This window comes from Zonotrichia leucophrys, chromosome 12 (assembly GCF_028769735.1).
Source record: "Zonotrichia leucophrys gambelii isolate GWCS_2022_RI chromosome 12, RI_Zleu_2.0, whole genome shotgun sequence".
Lineage (NCBI taxonomy): Eukaryota > Metazoa > Chordata > Aves > Passeriformes > Passerellidae > Zonotrichia > Zonotrichia leucophrys.
The window spans coordinates 20,130,001-20,147,973 of record NC_088182.1 but is presented as its reverse complement, the minus strand read 5'-3'; the positions used below and the strand labels follow the sequence as shown (position 1 = coordinate 20,147,973).

The 17,973-nt window shown below is 47.8% G+C and overlaps 1 protein-coding gene across 4 annotated transcripts in view; it reads left to right on the top strand.

Moving 5' to 3' along the window:
• Positions 1-17,973, top strand: part of FBLN2 (fibulin 2) — a 109,595-nt gene that overhangs the window by 1,725 nt on the left and 89,897 nt on the right. The window contains exon 1 of one of the 4 annotated variants that reach the window (XM_064724342.1): positions 8,421-8,456. The exons of 1 other annotated variant lie outside the window; for it this stretch is intronic. The gene's annotated coding sequence lies outside the window, so the exon portion shown is untranslated. Of the gene's footprint in view, positions 1-8,420; positions 8,457-9,791; positions 9,892-14,765; positions 14,896-17,973 lie in introns of those variants that run through there. 2 more of the 4 variants (XM_064724344.1, XM_064724340.1) reach the window with 2 other exon arrangements.

Genomic DNA, 17,973 nt, shown 5'->3' with positions numbered 1-17,973 from the left:
TTCCTATGGATTCCCAGGGCGTTATGAAACCCCATCAGGCCAGCTTCCCAGTGTCCAACTGGAACTGCACTGGGAAAAAGCAGTCACTGACAGGAGTTTGGAGCGGAACCAAAGGCTCTGTGCACAATGGGCCCTGTGGGATCAGGTGCTGCACAAAATACACCGCTGCAAAATACTTTTGAAAAGGCCCAAATTTACCCATTATTTTGGAAATACTGATACAAATTCATGTGTGTGTCCTCAGCACAGAATGTCAGTAATTACTGACCCCACACTAATGATTGTGAAGGGAAAGGGAAATGGAGGTGAGTGTTCAGTCACTGGCAAGTAATAGCTCTTTTTTTCTGGTTATTTCAGCAAGAAAGCACAGCAGACGCTAAAATTCAGGTACCTGCTGCCATCCTCCAGCTGTGTGGCAGCTGCCTGCACTGTGACACAACCACATGAGCACCTTGGGGGGTGCCCAGCTGACAGACACTGCCAGTGGGGCAGCCTGGTGAGTGTCATCTTACCAAAAACCAGCAGGAGCGAGACAAAACATGCAATTCGTTAAGTAACCCCTATGACCTTCTGAGCTCCAAAACCGCTTCAAGTCTGAGGGGTTCTTTGATTAGAAGGAGGGTTTGAGTTAGAAGGAATCCTGTGGTTTGACAGAGCAGAAGGAAGCAGGGCTGCAGGTCCCCAGGCAGAGCTGCACTGCACGGGCAATGCCTGGAGGTGCAGACAGTGCCAATGTGCCTGTGGACAGCTCTCTGGGAAAAACTTTGTTGCAAATTCTAAATCAACACAAATAACTGGTGTGAGTGAGTTTCAGGAGCTGTGCAGCCTCCCGTGAGCGGGTGTGTGTGTCAGAGATGCCTGCTGAGGACCCTCACTGTCACACACCAGGTGAGCCCGCAGGGACCAGGACAGCCTCAGCTGCTCCAGCCACAGCCACGGCTTCCTCAAGGGGCACCAGGCACCTCCAGTATTCTGTGGGCACCCGTGAAATTAGGCATTTGGAAAAACTTGATAATACGAGAGCACACTGGAACATTTCTTGGATCAGGCTGCTGCATTACTCATGTGTCATTAATTCTCCAAATATTAAGGGAACATTTCCTAATACTCTCCATTAAAGAGACACAGAACAGCTTGCTCAGGTTAAACCGTGATGTCAGACACACCCTTGGCCAGGAGGGAAGGGAGAGCCCCAGGTGGGGCTGCTGGAGTGAGGGAGCCTGGCTGTGCTCACACATTTCACACTGCAGGCTGCACATGTGCATGTTTGACCAGCCCCACCTGCAACATCTCATTGTTGCTGCTCACATTGCCTCTGGTGTCACAGCAGACCAATTTAATGCTCTTTCTGGCATTCCATCTATAAGTAAAACCACTGCTAACTTTGCCTCAGTTTGCAGAGAACAGGGCCGTAGCACTGATGGCATTGACACTGCAGAGTCGCTACCTCTGGGTTTTAGTTCCTGCCATTCTGGTGAGATTCTCCTCTTTTCCAGGCTTAGAGCTGCCCTGGCACTTTCACTGCATTTCTTACTGCCATGCCAGAAGCACAAACAGAATGTCAAGTGAGCCTCATTTCCTCTCCTCTCTATGTTGGTCCATAATGATGCTACCCACTGCTTTACTGCTCGTGTCCCAGCTCCTGTGAAACTGATGGCTGTGCACAACACTTCAGAACTGAGAGAAGTTGGGGGCGTTTCAGCAACCAACTGCTTTATTAGGTTATTTTTCTGCATGGGTGAAACTCCCCCCTGCATTTTGAGGTCATCTATTAAGATGGAGTGTGGAATTGGTAAATGACAGAAGAAGGGACCTCAGGGAGAGGCTGCTGTGAGTTCAGCATGCGTTCCTACTGCCAGAAATGTGTCATATTTCATGGCTTTCTCCAGTTTTTAGATGCTTTGTAGGTAGATACCTATTTCATTACAGCCCTAGATGGACATGGAAAGCAACAAAAATGGCAAGGGCTATGTATGTAATGAGGGAAATTGGCTAAAGGTGACTTGCTGTGCCCCGGAGGCTGGAGCTCTGCAGCACATGGGACCTGCCAGGAGCTGCCTGTCTGCCCAAGAGTGGAGAGCTTGTGCCTTTGGGATCTGCCTAGGATGGAAGCAGTGATGTGTGCAAACCCAGCCACCCCTGAGGAAATGCTCAGAACTCTGCTTTGCCCCTCTGAGCTGAGTGGGAATGGGTCTCTGAGCATTGCCCAGCTCCCACGGACTGCAGGCTCCTGTGAGCACCCCGAGCTGGTAGAGCCTCTGGGTGGGAGATGCAGAAGCAGGAGGCAGCAGGGAGTAGGACGGGTTGGATAAGCCATGTAATCCCTGGGCCACAGGGACATTCCTTCAGCAGCAGAGTGAATTTTGCTGTAAAAACTTATCATCTTCATTTGCCCTTGCATTTAGAAGACTTTAGTTTGGAGGGTGTGTTTTTTTTCTTTTTTTTTTTTTTTTTTTAATATATTGTAGTGGAATTACTTGTTATAGATATCCCTGCTGGCTATATGAAGAAATCTGAAAGGAAAGTATCTCTGCTTTTGGGAGCTGCTGGCTCTTTGTCACAGCACCAATTTCTTGAAACACAACCAGTTTTCTATTTAATCCTTCTCATGTGTTACTTTTCTTTATGCTGCAAAGTTTTACTTTTTATGGAAATGATGCTCTTGTGTATCATGTACAAAGCAGACTTTAAATCAGAAGATAATTTTGGCGACTTACCAGATGGAATTTGGGAGGCACAATGAGGGCAGGTGAAAAGCTAGAAAGCCCCAGTGGCAGGGGGTTTGTAGGGCTTTTAAACCAACTCTCCATCACTACAACCTGCTGCACAGTTAAAGCTCCTCAGCAGCAATGCAACTACAGAAAGATAAGGTGAGAGACTCCAGTGTGAAATCTGGAGGTGGAGGGGAAGGCTGTTCAGCAGCACTTGATGAGCCAGGAAATTCAGTTGCTGCAGTTTTCAACCATTTCCTCATCTCTGGCATGTCAGGTGGGCGCTAATGCTTCCACGGTGCTACCAGCACAGGGATTTGCTGTGAAGAAGGAGAAGTCTGTGCCAGCAGCAGAGGCCCAGGGGGTGCAGGGTGGTGTGGAGGGGTCCTGCCTCCAGATCTGTCATCGCCCAGGCTGCAGGACTGGTGAGAGGAGAAGTACAAATAGCCATGGAAGCAGTAAAGTAAACAATTTATATGGAAGGTCAAATCTGCTTTATTGTTTTTATCAGTTGGATTAGGGTGAAAAATGAGACATGCTGGGAGTGCTCCTGCAAATGCTGCACAGGTCTGGGGCTGTGAGCAGCACACAATGCCCAGGCCACCGGGCCTGCCAGGGTCCAGGGGGAGTTTGGACAGTGCTCTAAGCTCTGCTGGGCATCCTGTGCAGGACCAGGAGCTGGACTTGACATTCCTCATGTGTCCCTTCCCGCTGAGGACTCTTTATGACTCTCTGACTTGCCAAGAGGTGAATTACCCACATATTTCCAGGGTTGTGGGCTCAGCCTGGAGTGTTAAATGGCTGTGGCAGAACTTCCTTAGCGCAGACAGCTGCTTTGTTTCCTCAGTAGCTTTTCCAAGCATCACTTCTTCCTTCCCCACCTTCTCTCTGTGTGCTCTGAGGCTGTTGAACATATCTAAGCATACAGATTTTTAATGTGTCCCAGGAGCTGGCTTAGTCATTTAATGAATTTATGTATCTCTAGCTCTTTTTCTTCAGGGAAGAGGTAAAATATCTGCTATTCTGTCACTATCAGAGCCATGATCCTGTGGAACTCACTGAGAGCATCAGGGAACCTGCAGAGACATCAATGGCAAACTGTCATGGAGCTTAAACGAAAGCTGGAGGTGGCCATGGTGTTAGCGTTCAAAAACACATAATCACGGGGGATTATATGTGGTGCTTTTTATTAAAGAGCTCTGGGAATCAGGGTATTACCCAAATCTGATTCCGACCATACATGCGAAATGATCATGTTTTATACTCTGTCGTTATATAACTTTCATGTTAATTATTAAACTTATATTGTTCTGTTGTATACATAGATTTAGCCCCCCTTTGAATTTCCAACATAGTTTCTCATTATTCTTATTATGGTTATATAATAATTATATTTAATTACTAAACAATCATCACATCTAACAATTATGTAATTTATCATACTGCTTACGCAGGTGCAGTTGATCTGGGAAAACAAAAAGCTTAACATTTTAGATTCTTAATGAGACCCATATGGCTGTGCAGTCAAAGAAGAGTGAACTAAATGCATGCAAGAGCCAAAAAGCAGGTGAATGAACCACGACAGACATCCTGAAATCATGTTTAAAATGCAAATATTGATATTTCTCAGGCTTTTCTCCCATATGTAAATCACATCTGAATAAGATCTGGTAGAAGAGAACATATTTTGCCTTTGAGCTCAGACACAAACAAAGCAAACCCAACTGGAGAGAACTCCTAGAGGCTGCCGTGATTCCTGGAGACCACAGGCAGCTGGGAGTCACAAACCAGACTTGCCATCACGATGGATGCTGAGCCTGAAAGTCATCTACATGCAAATCTGCACAAATTAATCTGAGGGGTTTTTCTCCTGAAAATGCAAGCTACATCTTTTTCTCCTGGGATCAAACTGCAAATGTTGGGTTTGGGGAATCCAGAAACAATTGCAGTCAGAAAGCACTTCAGTACCAGAGAAATTATCCTCTTTCTTCTGTTTCCATATTACTTGCACGGAAGAGAAAAAAAGAAAAGAGAAACAAATCACCAGCATTAATGAGCTTGCTATTATTTTTCAGTAAAGGTGTAACTCAGAGAGAATTTTCACTCGTTTGGGAAAGGTTTGGGCTACTCATGGTGATGTACTTGCTGTGAAAGCAGGGCTTATGGGTGCTGCTGCTTGTGATTGAGAATTGAATTGTGGATTTGGGGCCAATAGGCTTTAAGGTCCCTTCCAACCCTAAACTTTCTGTGATTCTGTAATTCTACAGTATACCACACACCTGGGTTATGGGAGCAAGCTGAGGGTGTAAATAATGTTTGGCTCCAGGGCAGTCAGATGTGTTTTTTAATCTGCTTTTCTTCTCACAAACATGTATTTTTGCCTTTTTTTGGTATTCTTATTTTTCTGACCACCCTTTCAGGGAACAGAAAAAAGAAAGACACCCTTTTCTTTGGCTTCCCTTTGGACTATGTTCCTGAAGGGCACCAAGCTGTGAGTACTCATCAGATTGAGCGCAGCTGCCAGTGCCCCCTCAGCTGGAGGCTGTGCTGGGCAGGTGTGCACAGCTGACAGAAACAGACTCTGCACCCAGCACCCACAGCAGCAAGGGATGGAAATGCTTGGAAAAGACATTTGTGGGTTTCATCCGAGCAGAGATCCTCAAAAAACACAGTTTCAGGCTGGTAGCCTGCTGTTGATAGACTTCCTGAATGTTGAAGTGGGAAGGTAGAGCTTTAAAGGTATGAAATGATAGTAACTGAAGCTGAAATGGAGAAATTGAGTGTAGAAAGAGCTATGCTCGTAAGCACCAGCTAGGGCCCTGGCTCCCAGCTCCTCTGCATGATCTGATTACACAAGTTGTTGTTGTGGTTTGAGTTTGTTTTGTTTCTATCTCTGCTCTTCTGGGATTTGACCATATTGCAACATCTCCAGCTTGGTGCCTGCTGCAAAGGGCTCCTTGTGGTCCACAGTGCTCCTCTAATCACTGAAATATGACCCAGCACGTGGGCTTAGGGACCGTGCTCCAAGGGTGACCTGAGTACTGCTTATCAGACCCTTCTCCAGCCACATGTGGCACTGCCCCGAGCTGGCACGGGCTGCCAGGCCAGTACACCCCATGGAGGGCCATCCCCTCCCATCATATCATATATCACATATCATATATCATATATCATATATCATATATCATATATCATATATTATATATTATATATTATATATTATATATTATATATTATATATTATATATTATATATTATATATTATATATTATATATTATATATTATATATTATATATTATATATTATATATATAATATCAATCATATAAATCATATCATATCAATCATATGTCATATTGAACATATATCAACCATATCATGTCACAGCATATCATAGCATATATATAATATCATATCATATCATATCGATCATATCATATATCAATCATTTCATCATATCATAGCATAGCATATCAATCATATCATATCTTATCATGGTAAATGCATTATTAGATCACAACAGTTGCTCATATCTCGGTTTTAGCAGGTGAAAGGAAATCCCCCTCCTCCAGATTAAGGGAATTGAGATGGGAGTGTTATTCCTGCTCCATGAGGACTACAGCAAAGGCTTTTTTTATGGTTCAGGGTAGAGGAGAATATTTGCATTTTCCTGTTTCTTCTCACGCACCCAAAAGGTTCGGTTTGGGAGCTGATATTAACCAGCCTCATGAAGTGCACCATATGTTTTAGTATTTTTTAATTACTGTAGCCTTTACAGCCTCAGCTAAATGTCATACTTAGTGCTTTGTTTTACAATTAAATCTCTCCTTTGGGGAGATCCTAAGATCTTTTTCTCTTGTCATCTGTGAAGTGTAAAGAAGAACCACAAATTTACATTACTCTAGGCAAACAGTTCTGTTTGGAAAATAAACTTCAAACTATTATTATATCAAGATGCTTTTTATTAAATGCTGTGTTGATGCCACATAACAAGAATGTAGGTGATAAAGGATATTTTCACTTTTTCTTCATTGCCTTGCATAAGGCAAAGTGGTGGTTTATTATTTGAAGATAAAGGTCTACACAGAATTTTAAAAAGCCAGTACCAGCTCAGGTCTCTACACGTTCTAAAGATCTCAGTGCTAAAAGGATGAATTTACATCTCGAGCAGACTGTTGGTTATTGCTGAAGGACTTGAATCTATTCACAGCTCTCTCCCGCTCCTCAAACCCACACACTCTTTCTGCAGAGAGCTTTTTTGCCCACAGATAAGACTCATTAAAACAAAAAATAAAAGAATTCTTAACTGACAGCAAGGTAGCTGTTAAATGTAGCCCTTCTGAGCCTCTGCTGGACCACTTATGGCAAAACAGTTCCTGGATTCCTGGTGGGAATTGAGTGTCCTTGGCTCCAGAGGATCCCCCAGCTGCTCCCAAGCTCTGGTTGAACACCTGAGCTCCCTTCTGTGCTCAGAGGGGATTCCCCACACCTTGAGGGCATCCCCTGGGGTGGGGGGGTATGTAGGGTGCTGGCCCCGGAATGGCTTTGTCTGGACTGAGGAGCTGTGGCCACTCTCATCACAAATGTCACCAGGTTGTAATTCCTGACTACACTTTGTGCTACTCTTTGTGTAGATAACACTGAAGAGGGAAATATCCATTACTTCTTCCAGTTTCTCTGTGAGTGGTGCTAATTTGCCACAGAAGCATTAGCATTGCAGTTTGGGGGGAAAACAGTTTAATTTATTGCAGATTAAAATAGAGGTGGTCAGAAACAAAAACGTAAAAAACACCTTCTGCCCCCTCCTTTCTCCTGAGTGTCAGTGGGCTGCTCTGACACTTCTTTCCTCACAGCCCCGTGGCATTTTAACCTTTCCCGGCTCCCTCAGCCTCGGGAACAAGGGAAAGGGATCATTTTTGTGTGTGGAAACCATAAGAAATGGAAACTGCCACACTGCTCTGAAGGTGTTTCCAAAGAAAAAAGCAAGAAAGCAGCGTGGCCAGAGGGGTCTGTGCTGATGAGCAGCTACTCCAGGGCTGTTCAGATCTCACCTTAAGGACAACAATAAACAAACACAGATTTCTCCATGACCCTTTATTTTTCCCAGAGATGTTCATGGCCTACACTGGAGACCACTGGAGTGGGACCTGTGGGCAGCAGGGATCTGCCCAATGCTGCCTGAAAACCTTTCCAGAGCAGCACTGGCCCAGAAACTGGAATGTACTGGGGAAACAGACTGGGCTATTATGGGTCAAACCCTCACTACACTGGGGTTTTTTTCCCTATTTATTTATTTTTTCTTTCTGATGGTTATAACACTAATGGGCTACATTTTTCATTCTCTCTGGCACTTCTAATGAGAAACAGGGATATAGGAATATCCCTAAACAGTTTACATGTGTGCTCTGAATCTCAAAGTAAACACCCAGCCAAAGTTGAGGAGGGAGCCTGGAGACAGCTGTGGAAGGGGTGTTGCTGCAGTCTGATTTATGGGGTCAGCTATTCCCTTCAGCAGGAATGGGAGCCATGTCCAAGGCAATCATGGGCTGGCTGTGGAGCATGAGCTAACCAGGGCTGCACAGCATCCCAGCCCTGTTGTATTCCTGCACAGCAGCATCCATAAATTCAGCAAGGAATTTAGTGCTGTATGTGATGTCTCTCGCATGGATCCAGCCCCAGTGCTGCAGTTTCAGCTACAGTGGAAAAACAGAAATTGAAACATTGCAGTTGGGTTTTCCAGAGCAGGTAACATTAGGAGTAATTTTAACTTTGAACGGAGATGATTTTGTGTGAACTGGGTATATTTGTGCAGGATGAGATGTCCAAATAGTCCCTGTGGGGCTTGTGAGCTGGTTTTGTTCAGAACTTGGCTGTCTGTGTGTCTGTGCTGCCCAACAACAGGGATGTTTGCCTCATGAGATGATAACTTTCACATGTTGTTAGAGATCCATCACAGCACAAGTCAGAACTAACCACCTCACATGGTCTTCAGCTTTCCAAGATTTAATCATCAGGTTTCCAGGCTGGTTCAAGTTTTTATTAGCTCCACACCTTATCCAATTTGCAAAGCCTCTAATGTGAGGCCTTCCTTCTGGCTGGAGGAGGGAGCTGGTCAGCCAGCACTCGGTGACTGTCACCCCTTTTCCCACAGCACTCAAAACACGGCTTTGCTTTCTGCTTTGGATCATTTGCATTTTCAAAGAAGTGGGGAAATAGCGGTGACAATAACTGCATATTCAATAACACCACTTTAGTTTCTATCCCAGTTGGTTTATTTTAACAGAAAACCGGTTTTCTGTGGCAGAGGTGCTGCAAGCTTGAGGCTGGGATAGCATCAAAGAGCAGCTTATGCACATTGGGATATCTTCATGACATCTGGGGAAGCAGCCATTCTGGTAGTTTATTTGTGTAGTAGGTATTTATTACCATTGCAGGATGTTGCCTGGCCTCAGACCCTGCATTCTTGGCCTCAGTGCAAACATTTTTATTTAAGCCATTCACCAGAGGAAAACAATTATCTGTGACGAGTAATTTTAAGGGTTTGTGCACTCCTTTGTCAATGGGACCTTGTTGTACCTTCCAGCTTGCCAACGACCCACACTCACAGGCAGCAGGTCTCTGCCTGTGTGGGCTGAGCTGGAAATCTCAGCAGTGACAGCCCCTCCATGAGCTGTGTGTCACCTGGCTGGGCTCACAGCAGGCTCCTCTCCAAAATGCAGGTGCTGCTTGTGACAGACTCATGTGTGAGTCCTGTGTGAGGACAGAGCAGCACCCGGGCTGGAGGGGATGAGACAAAGCCACAGCCTCATGAAGGAGGTGCTGTGAAGTGCTGCTGGGATTTGAGATCCCGCTGCAGAGCAGGGAGCTGGGCAGGCTTAAGCAGCGTTTCCCTCTGTGTTTGTGAGCACTGGGATGAGACAGAGGTAGTCCTGCTCATGATTTGAGTGGTTTTTAAGGGCTGATGTTTCTGGCAATTTTCTGGTAGTTCAGTGAGTGGGCAAAGGCAGCAGGGAACTCCAGACAGCAAAGCAGAGCTTGGAGATGAGACTTGAGGTGCAGTGAAATGCAGAAACAGCAGATGGAAATCACACCTCACCTCAGGGATGAAAACACAATCCACTCATTTTGGGTGGGTAATGGAGTGTGTTACAGGGGAGGTGAACTCGCAGCTGGAATCCAGGTGGGAATACCCAGGCTCAGAATGTTGCCTTTACAAATTTCTAGACTTCCTCCTGCTTCCTCTCTCCCCCCTCTCTGCATCCCTTCTGGCTTTCCCACCAGAGTCTCTCCTGTGCCCTGTCCTCTGCCATACCCAGCTGACAGATCTCTGCACCCACAGAGGATCCTGCTGATGGAGCAGAGCTGGGCGTGGGTGCAAAAAAGCCACATAAAAACAGCCCACACAGAAAGAGCCCGTGGGCTCTGGGTCCTGGCTGGCAACCTTAAATGTTTGTAACGTTCTGCTGAAATGGTTTTTCAATGCTTTATCCTTTCTAAATTAGGAGCATGTTTCAGAGTCATAAGGGCAGTCATGGTGGCTCCATGGGATGCAGCCTGCTGGTGGCCACTCTTATCTTGGATATTTGCTTTGTTTACAACCTGCGTGTAATGTGCTGCAGCAAATCTAAAGTGGGTTTTGACAGTCTGCATTAGTCAGCTCATCCACCACGGAAAGAACCAGAGCTTCCCCTGTTCTTTGAAAACCTTTAAGGTCAATATTGACAGTTTCAAAAGAGAAAACAATAAGAAGAAATGTGTTGTTTCAGTCACATCTTCAAGTTCCTCACTCTCAAAATGTTCAGGTACAGAGGATCCAGTGAGAGGAACTGGGATGGCCAGGGAGAAATGGGAGATAGACTGGGAAAAATCACCACTCTGCCTGCTCACTGCACACCTGCATGGCTGTCAGACTTGAGCCTCTGCTGTGTGTTTGGAAATCAGTCCAAGTTAAAGCGGGTCTGACATGCCTGGTTTGGGTTTCTTGGCAGCTTCACGTGTGACAAAGCTGAAGGTAACCAGCTGTGGGGCAGCAGGAGGGCTCACCTTGGCTGTCCTTGCAGCCTTTGCCACCTCCTCACTGAGGTGACATCTGCTGCTGTCAGATGCTGATTTCCATCAATTACTAGGGGTGGAAAAGTTTGAGAACCAGGAGCAGTTTCAAGTCAGGTTCCAAGACAGGGATAATTTTTGTGCTATTTCCCTTGAAGAGCCTTTTGATGTTAGATTTGGGTACATTTCTCAGACACTGGCAGTAAAATGTAAGAATCTGTAGGAATACTTTATCAAATGCAGCTTTTAAGTGCCCTTGCCTTGCCAGTACAGTAAATTAATGACAAGTCACTGTCAAGCATGCTCGCTCCTGGCTTGAAGAATTAGACTTTACTCTGTTTCACATGTACAACCTGATTTCCTCTCAGGGCTGAATGGGTGCTACACTGCTACACTGAATGGGTGTAGCAGAGAGTAAATGTGACCAAATACCTGCAGAAAAATTGGCTGATGATAAGGAATGGGAGATAGTTTCCCTCCTAAACTGTGGTTTTCTTTCATTGAGAAATGCGGGGTATTTCTAGTTAGGCTCACTTGATTAAATCCTGGTTGTATTAGTTCTTCAGTGTCACCTGAAGTGAAAGCAAAATATTTTAAGTGATCTTATGTGGTTAAAAATATGGCTCAGAACCAGAGTAATTACTGTGGGTACTTTTCACACTGCAGGAATCTTCTCCTGTGAGCAGCTTCTTTACCTTTTCCCTGTCACAAGTTCAACTCTGCAGGTCGCAGCAAACCTTTACAAGTTGTAGTGATGAGAAATCCCCAGAATGGTGAGAGCTGTTCTGCACGGCCTCAGAGTATGCACGGACTGTAATGGATTTGTTTGGATTGAGCTAGTTGATTTCTCTTGTATGAAATGTGCTAGAATAGTGACTCTCTGGTATTCTAAAGCAGCAACATCTGCTGAAAGCTTTTCCTGTGTGAGCTGTGCATTTCTTATGTTTCTCAACCGTACACTGCAATGAAAGGCACGCTGTGGAGTGGCCTGACTTTGGCCAAGGGGGCATTGTTTTCTGTGGCTTTGTGACATCTTCCCAAATTCTGAAAAACCGTGGTTGGATGAGGACACGCAAACAAATATTTCAGTCTGAGCCTGCTCTGCTCCATGGCTATTCAACCAGAACAGCACCACTTTAAAGTGGGAATGCCAGAGCCATGTGGAAGGGAGGAAAAGATTTGGCAAATTTGGGTCCTACAATTTACAGGGGCAGAAGAAAGGGGCAGAGGACACTGGGGGTGTTGTTGCACTGGTCTGCAAGTTGGAAATTGTTGCTTAGGAATCACTAGAGACCCTTTTTTTTGTTTTGTTTTGTTTTAATCATCTCTTAGCTCTGGAATTTTAAAATGGCACATCTCTCTTCTGGTTTGGTGCCACTTCTGTGGGGCTTTTGTTTGGGAAATAAGTTGTTTCTAGGTGGGTCAAGGATTAACCACCCCATGTACAGAGGTCTCTCTGTGCTCTGATTCCCTGTCTGTCCCTTGGGACAGTGCTACCCTCTCTCCTTTGGTGCACAGTGCAGAGCTCAGAGCTTCAGGAGAGTTGGACATGCAAAAAAAAAAAAAAAAAAAGAAAGGCTGTATTCAAGTCCAACTTTTCTCCTGAAATCAGATTTCCAAAGAGTTAGTTGTGCTTTCCAAAGCTAGTCCCTGAGTGGGTATGTGCTTATCCCACCCATGAGGATGGCTGTGTGGATTCACACGACCTGCCTTATCCTTTCAGTCCCCAGACAATGTTGTCGGTTTTCTTTCATTCGGAAATTATGGATATTTCCATTTAGCCTCACTTCATTAAATCCTGGATGTATTAGTTCTTCAGTGTCACTTGAAGTCAATGCAAAACATTTTAAGCGATCTTATGTTGTTAAAAATATGGCTCAGAAACAGAATAATTTTTTTTCTTGGACAAATTAAGTGAAAGCACTGCCTGACAACAGGCCACCAGCATAGGGCTCCAATTTTTGGGTTAGGTTTAGGACTTCCTGAATTTATCCAGGTGTGTGGTGCCCTGGTGAGGTGCAGCGTGCACCCCCTCTTTGATATGAGGAAGGACTTGGGAGCCTGAAAGTACCTCCCATGTGCATCAATTGGTCTGATGAGAGAATTTAAACCTACCTACAGACTTTACCTTGCTTAGGGCATCATGGCTTTAACAAGAAAAGCTGCTGCTGGATTGATTTTTGGGAGTCTCCTGTAATTCCTGGTTCAGTTTTATCACAGTCCTGACTCCTTTGGTCTCTCCTGGTGTTCCTCAGACACACAAGGAACACACAGGTGGCAAGTGTGGGCTCGCTGTCAGCTCAGTCCCAGTCCCAGTGCAAACCCCAGACAAAGCATTGCCCCAGCTCTGCTCCTGCTGCAGTGGGGCCAGCAAGGGGCACTCACAGGCTCACCACACAACTCACACAATTTTAGGGGACTGTGACCCTGCTTTCAGAGCAGCAGTGCTCACACTGCATCTCCACTCGTGGAGAGAGAAATCAGAGTCCTCTGCTCCTTCTGTGCTTTCATTTTTCTTCCAGATGAAATTCAAGACTGTGTAGGAACATTTTGGGAGGGCTGATTGTTTGCTGACAAAGTAAATAGCATTTTTCTCCCTGGCTAAAGTTACACAATGATTTTGTGTAGTTAGTCCATCCCTCAGGGTGTCCAGCAGCAATCGGCAGGACCCTTCCCATATACACTGCAGCATCACACAATAACACAGTCCCACTTTCCCAAGCACTGGCTGTGATGGAGACAGGATACCACATTTCAGAAATGGAAACTCTTACCCTGCTACTTTTCCCTAATTGTATGCACATTTTGTCTGTGCAGACTTCAGTCTTGCCTGTGAATGGGAGTTGAGAGCCAGGACCAGCTCCAAAGTTTCCTCAAATGTTGCATTTACAGTGTCATAGATCGGGCTGGGCTGACTTTGCTGTGAGGAGGAGGAAGGTGACCAAGCACTGCAGGGAGCTCCCAGCCCTGACTGCAGCAGTGGATTCTGCTGCATGCCTTGGCTGCTGGGGATGCAAAGCCGGCAGCCGGGCCGTGGATGCTCTGGTGCCTCCACCAGCTGTTTGCAGCTGTGCCTAGGCCCAGGCCAGGCCGGTGCTGCTGGCTGGGCAGGTGGCCTCGGTGGGACACTGCCGTGCTCCTGCTGCTCTGCCCTGCTGGCTTGGGCAGCTCCGACGGGCACCAAACAGGGTCTCTCCTTCCCGTAACCAAATGCTCGGGAAGAAAGAGAAGCCCTTCGGTGTGAGAACATCCCAGCAGTGTCTCAGAGCTCCAGGGCTGGCCTGAGGGCCCAGCTGGAACCAGCAGGTACTGAGGGGACAGAGGGGCAGGAGGAAGCCGAGCCTGGTGCCCCAAGGAGGTGGCAGAGCTCTGGATCCAGGACAGGCGGCTCCCTCTGGCTGAGCCCCCTGGGCTCACAGGCACGGCCGTGTCTGGCAGGGAGCAGCACCGGCCTCACTCCCGAGACCCTCTGAGCAGGGATGCTTTCCCGATGACATAGTGTTTGTTGCAGGGACTTGGTTCGTCCCAGGGACTTGTCTCTAATTTATCCCAGGATGGGTTTCTATAAACAGTCGCTATTGTCACACGACAACAACGGGACGCTCTCGATGAGCAGATCGGGCTCCGAGCACCGAGCGCTTCCCTGAGGGCTTACGGCCAGGTGAGTTTGGGGCTGCTTACATCTCAGTAAGCAGCTGTGGGACGAAAAGAAATTGAAAAGCCTTTATAGTACAACCTCGAAACCACCTTTAGTCGACAGAGCGGCGTTAACCTGGGCAGAGCCAGGTGAGGCCCCTCAGCCCCGAGGCAGGCGCTGCGCTCACCTCTCACCGCCGGCTTTTTCTTTTCCTTGGTAGCTGCGGTGCCCAGGAGCCCGTCAGGGGGCTGCTCCGGTCCCCGTGAGCCTCCCCGCACAGCCCATCCCATCCCATTCCATCCCGTCCCATTCCATGCCGTTGTCCCGGCGTGTGGGGCCGCGCTCCGCGGGGCTGCCGTCCCGCCCGGCCGCTGTCAGGTTGGACAAACCCCGGCGCCGCTCGGCCCCGGCGCCGCTTTCCGGCCCCTCCCTCCGGCCCCGGGGTCCCGCGGCCCCTTCCCCGCGGAGCGAGCGAGCGGCACGGCCCGGCCCGGCCCGGTAAGTGCGGGGCGCCGAGCCCCGGGCGCTCCCGAGCCCGCTGCAGCCCCTCACCCAGAGCCCTTCCCGGGACAAATGCGCGGATATTTCCTTGTGCTGTTCCCCTCTTTCTTTTTTCTTTTCTTTTCTCTTTTTTTTTTTTTCCCCTGTTGGTTTGAAAGCGGCAATTTTTCAAAGGAAAAAAAAGTTGCTGTGGATGTTTCGGAGCTGTCGGTTTATTGAAAACAACTCGCTGGGTGGAGGCGAGAGCGGCCCGCGGGGCGGGGGGAGTGTTTGCACAGCAAATGTCATTTGGCGCTGGGGGAGAGCTGCCCGCAAACGCGTCCGCCGAGCCGGGCAGGCTCCTGAGCCCAGCGAAAACCAATGGGGAGTGCGAGAGGAAGAGGAGAAGGTAGATGGCAGAGCTGAGAAAAGCGCTCTGTGCCTGCTCTCGCCGGCACGCTCGGATTTGTGGAGAGAGCGGCGCTCAGACGGGCCGGGGGCTGTGCGGGACAGGGCAGGGATGTGCCGGGGAAGGCTGGGGCACCAGGCTCGTAGGGTCAGGGGGAGCCGAGCGGCCGCAGAACCGCTGTGTGCGTGCAGGGCTGAGCCCTAGCCAGCCTCCCCTCGCCTTATCTCCTCCCCTATCGCCCGCAGCCTGCAGCAGCAGCCTGGCGGTCGCCCCGAGCCGAGCCGCCCCAGGATGAGGTCAGAGCAGGAGGGTTTGGGCACACGGTCCGTAACACCTGCAGGAAGGGCCTTGGAGCTGGTGTGTGCCCCGCTGGTATCGAATTTTCTCTCTCAGCCTTGGGTTTTCTTTGGAAAGGAAATTGCCGTTATTGCCAAGTTATATTAGCGTCCAGTTTGGCTTCTTTGCACCTATAGGCGATGAGCAGAGGGGCGGTGTTTGGAGATTGTGTGGTTTTCTAACAGATCATCAGCACCCCGGTTCTCTCCTTTCCTCCTGCTCCTCATGACACATTCTTGCTTTAGGCATCCTGGTCCTTTCAGATGCAAATGGAAGCTATGGATACATCCCATAAATGTGTCTTTACTTGCAGCTTACGTCATTTAACAACAAAAACTACAGCTCGTGCTATACAGTTAATGGGTGTAAAATTGTCTGAGAAGATTTTGGACGTAAACCCTCCTTATTAGTGGAATGGATGAAATTAGTTTTATTATGAAAGATTTTCCCCTAATGACAGAATGGAGCCTACAGAGGCCAAACTCTGGTCTTTTAACTAGTTCTTCTCCCGAGTGGCGTCAGCTGGACCTTCAAAATCACTTTGAAGACAGTTATACCAGCATTAATAGGGCTGATGTTGGCCTAAAAATATCTTCCAAAAATCACACTCTTAATTGGCATTGCTTTGTTGGCAAAGCTTTCCCGGTGCTGCCTTACTCTTCAAGAGCAATGTTATTTTAATTGCATCAATGTATTCTGTCATGAAGGCAGTGCTCTGAGCAGGGTTTATTGAGTTCAGTGTAGAGCTTGGAGCTTTAACTTTTCTACTGAAGACAAGAAACTGATGGCAAAGCCATGGAGCTCTGAGAGCTCCTCAGGTACCCCATTTCTGTGGGACTGCTGGTCTAAACACACTGCATCAGGCTATTCTGCAAGTGGCAGTGGAATAAATAATGAGTAAACAGTAGCCTTGCAGTGTATATAAATACCAGGTAAAATGGTTTTCTTTTAGTTTAAGTCAGTTTTTGTGACTGAAGAGATCTCTCTTTACTTTCCATCCATCCATTTTAATACCTTTCCAGTTGCATTAGATAATTATTTGATATTATACACTTCTAAGTTTCTCTGATCTGCCTGAAGCTGGAAGAAATGGTGCTCTGCAGTTTTGTGCACTGAGTGTAGGTGGCCTCTGAGAGGTGATGTTGGGCAGAGAGTCCCCCGCAGCGCTAGGTGGCATTAACGATGACGTTCCAAACAAAGCTCTTTCTGTCCCTCTCAGGCATGAGCAGTGGGAGGGCAGCAACAACCCCCATCTCTGGGGGCTGGGGGCGAGTGGGGCTGAGGATCAGCTGGATCCCACTGGGAGAGGCTCGTGAGCTGCCAGGGAGCCTCACAGAGTGCTGCTGAGTCACTGCTGCAGGTGTGGGACATGGAGCCCCCCAGGCTGCTCCTGGGGCTCGGTGGTGATGGCAGGGGAACAGCAGCACAGTCAGGAGGTAGCATCTTCTGCATGTGATCATCTGTCCCCGGCTGGGATGGAGCCATGGTGTTGGACTGCTTGGAAGCAGCTTTGCTGGACAGTTCCTCGGTTCCAGGAGGGGACACTGCTGGGGCTGCCACGCTGCCAGAACCTCTCCAGCACTGCAGGACATCCCTTCCTCTGGATGTGCAGCAGCAGAGTGGCTGCAGCCCTTCTCCAGGCTGCTTCCACACTGTGATTTTGTGCCTTTTTTGTGTGTACTGGAAGCTCTGAGGGCTCCTGTTGCTCTCAGGCTGCAGGGAGACTGTGGGGAAGGAAGGGACCTTGGCTGTCCCTCCCCATCGTCCCTGTGTCCCCATGTCAACCAAACCAAGACTCCTGCCAACCTTGCCTCTCTCTGCTGCTTTCTTTCCTTTATCCAGGGAGATGAGAAATCTTTACAGGATTGCTCTCCCCTTTCAAGCTGTTCTTTGGAAACGCTTCCATGCCTGGGAGTTTCTTCCCGTAGTTTGTGGGTGCAAGGTGGGATTTAGCTGCTTCTGCCAAAAGCAAAAGTGTCTCTTACATTCTGCAGAGATTCTGGTGGCTGCTGAAAGACTTGCAGTGGGCACACACTTTCCTCCAGCTGCCTTCTGGCTGTTCTGCAGAGGAAAGCAGAGTGCTGCTGGCTGGGGCCTGCCTGCCTCTGCCATGAGCCTTTGACCTGGGGGCCACTGTGATCTCAGGTGGCCTCACAGTGCCCTGGGAGCTCTTCTTCCTCCTGGGTCCCAGGGCTGAGTGTGCTGAAGTGTTTTTCTTAGTTGCATGCAGATCCCTAGTGACAGAAAGAACCATGACTCTTAGTTATTGTGCCTCTTATCTCCTCTTCGATGTGCCACCAGCCCATATGTTTAGAATAAGGCTCTGATCTCGTGATATGGGCTCATGCATT